The sequence below is a fragment of the Megachile rotundata genome, unplaced genomic scaffold (assembly GCF_050947335.1).
Source record: "Megachile rotundata isolate GNS110a unplaced genomic scaffold, iyMegRotu1 scaffold1409, whole genome shotgun sequence".
NCBI lineage: Eukaryota > Metazoa > Arthropoda > Insecta > Hymenoptera > Megachilidae > Megachile > Megachile rotundata.
Genome location: NW_027474705.1, coordinates 10,001 through 22,500, shown reverse-complemented (window position 1 = coordinate 22,500; position 12,500 = coordinate 10,001).

Below are 12,500 nucleotides of genomic sequence, written 5' to 3'. Positions count from 1 at the left end.
GCTGTTCGTCGAAACGAATCGAAACCGTGTCGATATAAACGTTTCGTTCCTCCACGGGGGTCTCTTTCTCTTATTTTGTATCGATAAAGCGCGTAAAAAAATGCAAATCCTTTCGTGCCAGAAAGATTTCTCGTTGAAAAGTTTTAGAAGCACGTAACACCGCTTTTCATTTCACGCTTTGCATCGAAACGGTATAAGCACGTAAACCACACACGCTCGCTCGTATTGAACCTCCACAATATCGGTGTTCTTTCGCCTTTTTTCATAAATACCATTTTTTGCAATGAACCAATATCAGCTTAAACGTTCCTTTTTTATTTGGTTCTTCTCTCTCCTCTCATGTGTTTCAGTCATATTAAAAATTGTTGTTCCTCCAAACTCTCTCTATTCTCTCTCCTTTCACTCTCTTTGGTATTTTATTTAAGACACACCGATAAAGGTTAGCGCGTACAGTGGCGTGCTGAACGTACCGTGATAGCGCGTACAACGGACATGCTGTTCGAAAAACGAACAAGAGGAAGCACGTACAAAGGTAGCTCGCGCTAGGCATATATCGATACGAAACCTCCGTTTTTAGTCTCTCTTTTCGTCGTGGATATCGAAGAAGCGCGTAAAAGAAAATCCCGCTAAAACTCTCTCCGTGCCGGAAAGTGTGTATCCGTTGAAATTTTGGAAGCACGTACACCCGCTTTCACGCTTTACATCGAAACGGTATAAGCACGTAAACCACACACGCTCCGTATTGAACCTCCACAATATCGGTGTTCTTTCCGCCTTTTTCATAAATACCATTTTTTTGTGATGAACCAATATCAGCTTAAACGTTCCCTTTTTTTATTTGGTTCTTCTCTCATGTGTTTTTCAGTCATATTAAATTTTTGTTCCTCCAAACTCTCTCTTCTATTCTCTCCTTTCAACTCTCTTTGGTATTTTATTTAAGACACACCGATAAAGGTTAGCGCGTACAAGTGGCGTGCTGAACGTACCGTGATAGCGCGTACAACGGACATGCTGTTCGAAAAAAACAAATCGGAGCAAGCACGTACACAGAGAATTTTAGCTCGCGCTGGGCACATCGATTCTTACAAATCCACCCAAATTTTTATTTTCTCTCTCTCAAAATTTCGTGTCATAGTTACGATACACACCGTAATAATATTTTTTGTACGTATAAGCGAAAACTCGATGTAATATCGAGAAATCACCCGTACCGAAAACTCTTCACTTTGGAAGAAGTTTCCATTTCAGAAACCGTTTTTACGAGTCATAGTTACATATTATTTCGTTTCAATATCTCTGCGCTGTACGTATAGTGAAGCATTTATTTAATATTTTACTTCATCGTACCGAAAAACTCTCCGCGAAGAAGAAGTTTTCTCGCGCATCGAGAAAATATTTAGGCGTTCGAGACGCACAAAACATTAAGGGGACGTAATATCATTTCTGAATTTCGGAATAAATATTCCGTTTCAAAATTTTTTAGCCTCTCGACTGAAGGCGTTGTAACGAACAAGTTCGTTCAACACCACTATCTAATTCATTTTTAAAATAAATTTTATAAAACCTTTTTTGGCCCGTTTTAGAACGGTCGGTTTTATTCTATCCCTTTTTAATTTTTAGTAGCCTGTGCCGCTTGAGTCAGTACAACGTACACACCAAAGTGCATACGAGTCACCAGCCTCATGTTAAAGGTTCGTCGCATATGTGCCATTTGGTCTTAGACGCCGACACGCGACAATGCAGTGTGGAGAAAATCCTGCATCGATACCGAGAACACGAACAGTCGAGGCAACACGAAGTTACGCACGAGGAGCGGTGGACTAGTTCTCAACCGAGGTCATAGAATAGCCACGCGCCCGACTCTGTTCCGTCTGGTACGATCGGACCGAACGTCTCCTTATAGGTACCGAACGGCCGGCCGGATGGTCGGCGACGCCGGCCGTTACGCACGGGCGCTTACGATGCTAACGCGCGATCCGAACGTGCCAATTCGAAAGTGCGGTAAAACTTAGCGCGAAAAAATCGATTTTTCAAAAAGTTGTCAAACACGCTAAAAAGTATACGGACGATGTTTTAACAATTATTTTACGAAATTTAATGACAAAATTAATCGAAAAAAAATTTTTTTTCCTTTTCTCGCCAAAATAAATACCAAACGAATTTCTAACGTAATAAACGAGTAACAAATAACAGTATACGTCCAAATAACATACAAGAATCGAGAAAATATTTATATTTTTTCAAAAAATTGAGCAAAAATCTCTCCGCATAGTCGGTTCGGTGCCGAGTCCGAACGTACCAAAGTCCCTCCGGCATAGTCGGTTCGGTGAATCGACGACTGACAACCTATATAAAAAACGATTAAAACCTATAGAATAACGTATCACTAGAACATTTATACCATTTTGGCACGTTCGGATTCATAATTAACGAAATTATCGAAAATTTTTCATTGCGCATAGTCGGTTCGGTGAAAAGGTGACTGACAACCTATATTAAAAATGATTAAAACGTATAGAATAACGCACTACTAGAACATTTATACCATTTTGGCACGTTCGGATTCATAATTAACGAAATTATCCAAAATTTTTCGTTCCGCATAGTCGGTTCGGTGAAACGATGACTGACAACCTATATAAAAAACGATTAAAACCAATAGAATAACGTATTACTAGAACATTTATACAATTTTGGCACGTTCGGATTCATAAATAACAAAATTATTGAAAATTTTTCGTTCCGCATAGTCGGTTCGGTGGACCGTCTGATGCGAGACAATGTCCCACCGGCATAGTCGGTTCGGTGAATCGACGACTGACAACCTATATAAAAAACGATTAAAACCTATAGAATAACGTATCACTAGAACATTTATACCATTTTGGCACGTTCGGATTCATAATTAACGAAATTATCGAAAATTTTTCATTGCGCATTGTCGGTTCGATGAAAAGGTGACTGACAACCTATATTAAAAATGATTAAAACGTATAGAATAACGCACTACTAGAACATTTATACCATTTTGGCACGTTCGGATTCATAATTAACGAAATTATCCAAAATTTTTCGTTCCGCATAGTCGGTTCGGTGAAACGATGACTGACAACCTATATAAAAAACGATTAAAACCAATAGAATAACGTATTACTAGAACATTTATACAATTTTGGCACGTTCGGATTCATAAATAACAAAATTATTGAAAATTTTTCATTGCGCATAGTCGGTTCGGTGAAAAGGTGACTGACAACCTATATTAAAAATGATTAAAACGTATAGAATAACGCACTACTAGAACATTTATACCATTTTGGCACGTTCGGATTCATAATTAACGAAATTATCCAAAATTTTTCGTTCCGCATAGTCGGTTCGGTGAAACGATGACTGACAACCTATATAAAAAACGATTAAAACCAATAGAATAACGTATTACTAGAACATTTATACAATTTTGGCACGTTCGGATTCATAAATAACAAAATTATTGAAAATTTTTCGTTCCGCATAGTCGGTTCGGTGGACCGTCTGATGCGAGACAATGTCCCACCGGCATAGTCGGTTCGGTGAATCGACGACTGACAACCTATATAAAAAACGATTAAAACCTATAGAATAACGTATCACTAGAACATTTATACCATTTTGGCACGTTCGGATTCATAATTAACGAAATTATCGAAAATTTTTCATTGCGCATTGTCGGTTCGATGAAAAGGTGACTGACAACCTATATTAAAAATGATTAAAACGTATAGAATAACGCACTACTAGAACATTTATACCATTTTGGCACGTTCCTATTCATGATTAACGAAATTATCGAAAATTTTTCATTGCGCATAGTCGGTTCGGTGAAACGGTGACTGACAACCTATATTAAAAATGATTATAACGTATAGAATAACGTATCACTAGAACATTTATACAATTTTGGCACGTTCGGATTCATAAATAACAAAATTATTGAAAATTTTTCGTTCCGCATAGTCGGTTCGGTAGGCCGTCCGACCGGGACCAAGTCCTTCCGGCATAGTCGGTTCGGTGAAACGATGACTGACAACCTATATTAAAAACGATTAAAACCTATAGAATAACGTATTACTGGAACATTTCTACCACCTCGGCACGCTCGGATTCATAAATAACAAAATTATTGAGAATTATTCGTTCCGCATAGTCGGTTCGGTGAAACGATGATTGACAACCTGTATAAAAATTGTTCATAACCGATAAAGTAACGTATTTCTAGCACCGATATACCGTTTCGGCACTTTCGGATACATAATTAACGAAATTATCGAAAATTTTTCATTCCGCATAGTCGGTTCGGTGAAACGATGACTGACAACCTATAATAAAAACGATTAAAACCTATCGAATATCGTATGACTAGAAGATTTATACCGCTTTGACACGTTCGGATTAATAAATAACAAAATTATTGAAAATTATTCGTTCCGCATAGTCGGTTCGGTGGGCCGTCCGAGCACGACCAAGTCCGTCCGGCATAGTCGGTTCGGTGAAACGATGACTGACAACCTATACTAAGAACGATTAAAACCAATAGAATAACGTATTACTAGAACGTTTATACAACTTTGGCACGTTCGGATTCATAAATAACAAAATTATTGAGAATTATTCGTTCCGCATAGTCGGTTCGGTGAAACGATGATTGACAACCTGTATAAAAATTGTTCATAACCGATAAAGTAACGTATTTCTAGCACCGATATACCGTTTCGGCACTTTCGGATACATAATTAACGAAATTATCGAAAATTTTTCATTCCGCATAGTCGGTTCGGTGAAACGATGACTGACAACCTATAATAAAAACGATTAAAACCTATCGAATATCGTATGACTAGAAGATTTATACCGCTTTGACACGTTCGGATTAATAAATAACAAAATTATTGAAAATTTTTCGTTCCGCATAGTCGGTTCGGTGGGCCGTCCGAGCACGACCAAGTCCTTCCGGCATAGTCGGTTCGGTGAAACGATGACTGACAACATATATAAAAAACGATCAAAACCTATAGAATAACGTATTGCTAGAACATTTATACCACTTTGGCACGTTCGGATTCATTATTAACGTAATTATCGAAATTTTTTCATTCCGCATTGTCGGTTCGGTGAAACGATGATTGACAACCTATATAAAAATTGCTCAAAACCAATAAAGTAACGTATATCTAGCACCGCTATACCGTTTCGGCACGTTCGGATTCATAAATGTCGAAATTAACGGAGAAACATCGTTCCGCATAGTCGGTTCGGTGAACCGATGACTGACAACGCATATAAAAAACACTTAGAATCGATGCCGTAGCCGATTTCTATTGCCGCTAGAACGTTTTGGTACGTCCGAATTCAATATCGTAGAAATCATCCACGAAACTCTGTTCCGCATAGTCGGTTCGGTGGACCGTCCGAGTGCGACCAAGTCCCTCCGGCATAGTCGGTTCGGTGGATCGGCTACTGACAACCTATTGAATTATTGCTTAGAATAGATAAAGTAACGTATTTCTAGTGTCCCTATACCGTTTTGGCACGTTCGGATGCACTATTGTAGATATTATCGATAAAACTCCGTTCCGCTTAGTCGGTTCGGTGAACCGATGACCGACAACGCATAGAAAAATCACTCAGTATCGATACTGTAACAGATTTCTATTACCGCCATAACGTTTTTGTACGTTCGAATTCAAAATGGTAGAAATTATCGACGAAACTCCGTTCCGCTTAGTCGGTTCGGTACGGAGCGCAACCGCGACGATGTCCCCCCGGCATAGTCGGTTCGGTGGATCGGCTACTGACAACCTATTGAATTAATGCTCAGAATCGATGCAGTAACGTATTTCTAGCATTCCTATACCGTTTTGGCACGTTCGGATCCACTATTGTACATATTATCGACAAAACTCCGTTCCGCTTAGTCGGTTCGGTGAACCGATGACCGACAACGCATAGAAAAATCACTCAGTATCGATACTGTAACGGATTTCTATTACCGCCATAACGTTTTTGTACGTTCGAATTCAAAATGGTAGAAATTATCGACGAAACTCCGTTCCGCTTAGTCGGTTCGGTACGGAGCGCAACCGCGACTATGTCCCCCCGGCATAGTCGGTTCAGTGGATCGGCTACTGACAACCTATTGAATTAATGCTCAGAATCGATGCAGTAACGTATTTCTAGCATTCCTATACCGTTTTGGCACGTTCGGATCCACTATTGTAGATATTATCGATAAAATTCCGTTCCGCTTAGTCGGTTCGGTGAACCGATGACTGACAACGCATAGAAGAAACACTTAGAATCGATACTGTAACGGATTTCTATTTCCCCCCATAACGTTTTTGTACGTTCGAATTCAAAATGGTAGAAATTATCGACGAAACTCCGTTCCGCTTAGTCGGTTCGGTACGGAGCGCAACCGCGACTATGTCCCCCCGGCATAGTCGGTTCGGTGGATCGGCTACTGACAACCTATTGAATTAATGCTCAGAATCGATGCAGTAACGTATTTCTAGCATTCCTATACCGTTTTGGCACGTTCGGATCCACTATTGTAGATATTATCGATAAAATTCCGTTCCGCTTAGTCGGTTCGGTGAACCGATGACTGACAACGCATAGAAGAAACACTTAGAATCGATACTGTAACGGATTTCTATTTCCCCCCATAACGTTTTTGTACGTTCGAATTCAAAATGGTAGAAATTATCGACGAAACTCCGTTCCGCTTAGTCGGTTCGGTACGGAGCGCAACCGCGACTATGTCCCCCGGGCATAGTCGGTTCGGTGGATCGGCTACTGACAACCTATTGAATTAATGCTTAGAATAGATAAAGTAACGTATTTCTAGCATTCCTGTACCAGTTTGGCACGTTCGGGTGCGCAATTGTTCGAGTTATCGACGAAACTCCGTTCCGCATAGTCGGTTCGGTGCGTCGTTTACATTTTCTAAGTCCTGGCCGCGTATTGCTTTCTCATTTCCAAAGTCCTGGCCGCGTATTGCTTTCTCATTTCCATAGTCCTGGCCGCGTATTGCTTTCTCATTTCCAAAGTCCTGGCCGCGTATTGCTTTCTCATTTCCAAAGTCCTGGCCGCGTATTGCTTTCTCATTTCCAAAGTCCTGGCCGCGTATTGCTTTCTCATTTTCAATGTCCTGGCCGCGTATTGCTTTCCGTCTTTCTAACATCCGACCGTGTAGTACTTAGCATTTTCGAAGTCTCAGCCGCGTTATGAGATTTATTTTTTTAAGTCCGCCGGCGCTCATGGCTTTATTTTTTTCTCTACGCGCGCGCGCGTGCCTTTCTATTTTTTTTCTAAGTCCAACGGCGTATTGCTTTCAAAAAATTTTCTTCGCGCTTCGCGCGAACGAGGAACAAAAAAAAAATTTTTTTTTCCTCTCCTCTCACTTACTTTCCTTGCCTTTCCCCCCCCTTCTTCACCCTTTTCTTCACACTTTCGCTCTCTATATAATATATATATTATTATGTCTAATAATATAATCAACTATTATTTATTATATTAATATTATAATATAATATAATTTATAAGTGTGATGTTAAAACCTCATTCACACTCTCAAACTTATAATTAATTTGATCTCTCCAACACTTTTATTAGGGGCCTTTCTCCTCAAATCGTAATGTTCCACTGTAACATCGTGGACATAGATACTGAGGATAGACCACGGAGAGATCATATATTTCTGACACTTCTTGTATTAGAAACTTTGCGTTTCGTTGCTTTCGCAGATGTTCGTCGTCCACATCTTGTTGTGCGAGTCGCATATCTCAACCTTCGTTCTTTAATTCTCACAAAGTTGTACGAAGTCGCGAAATAAACATGTATCTCGCATTCGTACGAGAGGTGTCTGGCCTTCCTCAGAACACCTCTCTCTTTATTAGTACGATCTAAGTATATATCTCGTGTGTCTCGTGCCGAAGTCCAGAAAAATTTCTATAAACTTTGCCTTTTTTCCATACGGCAGACACATTTTTGCTTAGGACACCTCTATTTTGCTTTGCAAAATTTTATATAACTTTATTTTGGGGACGTAATCTTAGCATGTATTATTCGATGTATTTTAACATCAGTTACTTCTCGTCATTCGCCACAGTTCTGCTTTTTACCACACTTTGGGTCCTTTTCAACCCGCGGTAACATTTGGCGGAGAGCGACGCTGCCCCATCGTCCGGCATGTTCGGACCGTCGTCTCCCATATAGATACCGAACGGCCGTCCAAATGGTCGGCGACGCCGGCTCTTACGCACTGAACCTTATAGTGAAAAAGTGCGATTTTTGCTCAACTTTTCAAAAGTCGATTTTTACTTTAAAAATTTTACGAACTTCCCAACTTACGTTGTCGTTCGTCATATTTCCATGCACCACCAATTGCCATTTCATATCATTTCTCATGGTACGAAAGTATCGAAGTAAAAATACTTAGTCTTTCGTACGAGAGAAATTTTGCCTTAGGACACCTTCACAGTTCGTGTAAAATTTCATTAATTTTACTTTGAACATAATTCTAGTTTATGTCAGATCGATGCATTTTAGCAACGATTATTCGTACTTGCCAAAGTTCCGCTTATACGTATATTGGGTCTGTTTGACCCGCGGTAACTTATGGCGGAGAACGACGCTGCCCCATCGTCCGGTATGTTCGGACCGTCGTCTCCCATATAGATACCGAACGGCCGTCCAAATGGTCGGCGACGCCGGCTCTTACGCACTGAACCTTATAGTGAAAAAGTGCGATTTTTACTCAACTTTTCAAAAGTCGATTTTTACTTTAAAAATTTTACGAACTTCCCAACTTACGTTGTCGTTCGTCATATTTCCATGCACCACCAATTGTCATTTCATATCATTTCTCATGGTACGAAAGTATCGAAGTAAAAATACTTAGTCTTTCGTACGAGAGAAATTTTGCCTTAGGACACCTTCAGTTCGTGTAAAATTTCATTAATTTTACTTTGAACATAATTCTAGTTTATGTCAGATCGATGCATTTTAGCAACGATTATTCGTACTTGCCAAAGTTCCGCTTATACGTATATTGGGTCTTTTTGACCCGCGGTAACTTTTGGCGGAGAACGACGCTGCCCCATCGTCCGGTATGTTCGGACCGTCGTCTCCCATATAGATACCGAACGGCCGGCCGGATGGTCGGCGACGCCGGCCGTTACGCACGGGCGCTTACGATGCTAACGCGCGATCCGAACGTGCCAATTCGAGAGTGCGGTAAAACTTAGCGTGAAAAAATCGATTTTCCAAAAAGTTGTAAAACACGTTTAAAATGATGATAAATGAATTCGTGTATAAAAAATTTTTTTTTTCGGTAGAAATTGAGAAAAAACCGCTCCGCATAGTCGGTTCGGTGAAACGATGACTGATAACCCATTAAAATAATGATCAGACCTGTTAGAGCATTGTATTCTTAGTACTCCTATATGGTTTTGGTACGTTCGGATTCATAAATGAGGAAGTTATTAATAATAAATCGTTCCGCATAGTCGGTTCGGTGAAACAATGACTGATAACCCATTAAAATAATGATCAGACCTGTTAGAGCATTGTATTCTTAATACTCCTATATGGTTTTGGCACGTTCGGATTCATAAATGAGGATGTTATTAATAAGAAATCGCTCCGCATAGTCGGTTCGGTGAAACAATGACTGATAACCCATTAAAATAATGATCAGACCTGTTAGAGCATTGTATTCTTAGTACTCCTATATGGTTTTGGCACGTTCGGATTCATAAATGAGGAAGTTATTAATAATAAATCGTTCCGCATAGTCGGTTCAGCGGTGAGTTCGTGCACGACTAAGTCCCACCGGCATAGTCGGTTCGGTCAAACTATGACTGACAACCCATTCCAAAAACGATTGGACTCGTTAGAGCAGTGTACTCTTAGTACTCCTATATGGTTTTGGCACGTTCGGATTCATAAATGAGGATGTTATTAATAAGAAATCGCTCCGCATAGTCGGTTCGGTGAAACAATGACTGATAACCCATTAAAATAATGATCAGACCTGTTAGAGCATTGTATTCTTAATACTCCTATATGGTTTTGGCACGTTCGGATTCATAAATGAGGATGTTATTAATAATAAATCGTTCCGCATAGTCGGTTCAGCGGTGAGTTCGTGCACGACTAAGTCCCACCGGCATAGTCGGTTCGGTCAAACTATGACTGACAACCCATTCCAAAAACGATTGGACTCGTTAGAGCAGTGTACTCTTAGTACTCCTATATGGTTTTGGCACGTTCGGATTCATAAATGAGGATGTTATTAATAAGAAATCGCTCCGCATAGTCGGTTCGGTGAAACAATGACTGATAACCCATTAAAATAATGATCAGACCTGTTAGAGCATTGTATTCTTAATACTCCTATATGGTTTTGGCACGTTCGGATTCATAAATGAGGATGTTATTAATAATAAATCGTTCCGCATAGTCGGTTCAGCGGTGAGTTCGTGCACGACTAAGTCCCACCGGCATAGTCGGTTCGGTCAAACTATGACTGACAACCCATTCCAAAAACGATTGGACTCGTTAGAGCAGTGTATTCTTAGTACTCCTATATGGTTTTGGTACGTTCGGATTCATAAATGAGGAAGTTATTAATAATAAATCGTTCCGCATAGTCGGTTCAGCGGTGAGTTCGTGCACGACTAAGTCCCACCGGCATAGTCGGTTCGGTCAAACTATGACTGACAACCCATTCCAAAAACGATTGGACTCGTTAGAGCAGTGTACTCTTAGTACTCCTATATGGTTTTGGCACGTTCGGATTCATAAATGAGGATGTTATTAATAAGAAATCGCTCCGCATAGTCGGTTCGGTGAAACAATGACTGATAACCCATTAAAATAATGATCAGACCTGTTAGAGCATTGTATTCTTAATACTCCTATATGGTTTTGGCACGTTCGGATTCATAAATGAGGATGTTATTAATAATAAATCGTTCCGCATAGTCGGTTCAGCGGTGAGTTCGTGCACGACTAAGTCCCACCGGCATAGTCGGTTCGGTCAAACTATGACTGACAACCCATTCCAAAAACGATTGGACTCGTTAGAGCAGTGTATTCTTAGTACTCCTATATGGTTTTGGTACGTTCGGATTCATAAATGAGGAAGTTATTAATAATAAATCGTTCCGCATAGTCGGTTCAGCGGTGAGTTCGTGCACGACTAAGTCCCACCGGCATAGTCGGTTCGGTCAAACTATGACTGACAACCCATTCCAAAAACGATTGGACTCGTTAGAGCAGTGTACTCTTAGTACTCCTATATGGTTTTGGCACGTTCGGATTCATAAATGAGGATGTTATTAATAAGAAATCGCTCCGCATAGTCGGTTCGGTGAAACAATGACTGATAACCCATTAAAATAATGATCAGACCTGTTAGAGCATTGTATTCTTAATACTCCTATATGGTTTTGGCACGTTCGGATTCATAAATGAGGATGTTATTAATAATAAATCGTTCCGCATAGTCGGTTCAGCGGTGAGTTCGTGCACGACTAAGTCCCACCGGCATAGTCGGTTCGGTCAAACTATGACTGACAACCCATTCCAAAAACGATTGGACTCGTTAGAGCAGTATACTCTTAGTACTCCTATATGGTTTTGGCACGTTCGGATTCATAAATGAGGATGTTATTAATAAGAAATCGCTCCGCATAGTCGGTTCGGTGAAACAATGACTGATAACCCATTAAAATAATGATCAGACCTGTTAGAGCATTGTATTCTTAATACTCCTATATGGTTTTGGCACGTTCGGATTCATAAATGAGGATGTTATTAATAATAAATCGTTCCGCATAGTCGGTTCAGCGGTGAGTTCGTGCACGACTAAGTCCCACCGGCATAGTCGGTTCGGTCAAACTATGACTGACAACCCATTCCAAAAACGATTGGACTCGTTAGAGCAGTGTATTCTTAGTACTCCTATATGGTTTTGGTACGTTCGGATTCATAAATGAGGAAGTTATTAATAATAAATCGTTCCGCATAGTCGGTTCAGCGGTGAGTTCGTGCACGACTAAGTCCCACCGGCATAGTCGGTTCGGTCAAACTATGACTGACAACCCATTCCAAAAACGATTGGACTCGTTAGAGCAGTGTACTCTTAGTACTCCTATATGGTTTTGGCACGTTCGGATTCATAAATGAGGATGTTATTAATAAGAAATCGCTCCGCATAGTCGGTTCGGTGAAACAATGACTGATAACCCATTAAAATAATGATCAGACCTGTTAGAGCATTGTATTCTTAATACTCCTATATGGTTTTGGCACGTTCGGATTCATAAATGAGGATGTTATTAATAATAAATCGTTCCGCATAGTCGGTTCAGCGGTGAGTTCGTGCACGACTAAGTCCCACCGGCATAGTCGGTTCGGTCAAACTATGACTGACAACCCATTCCAAAAACGAT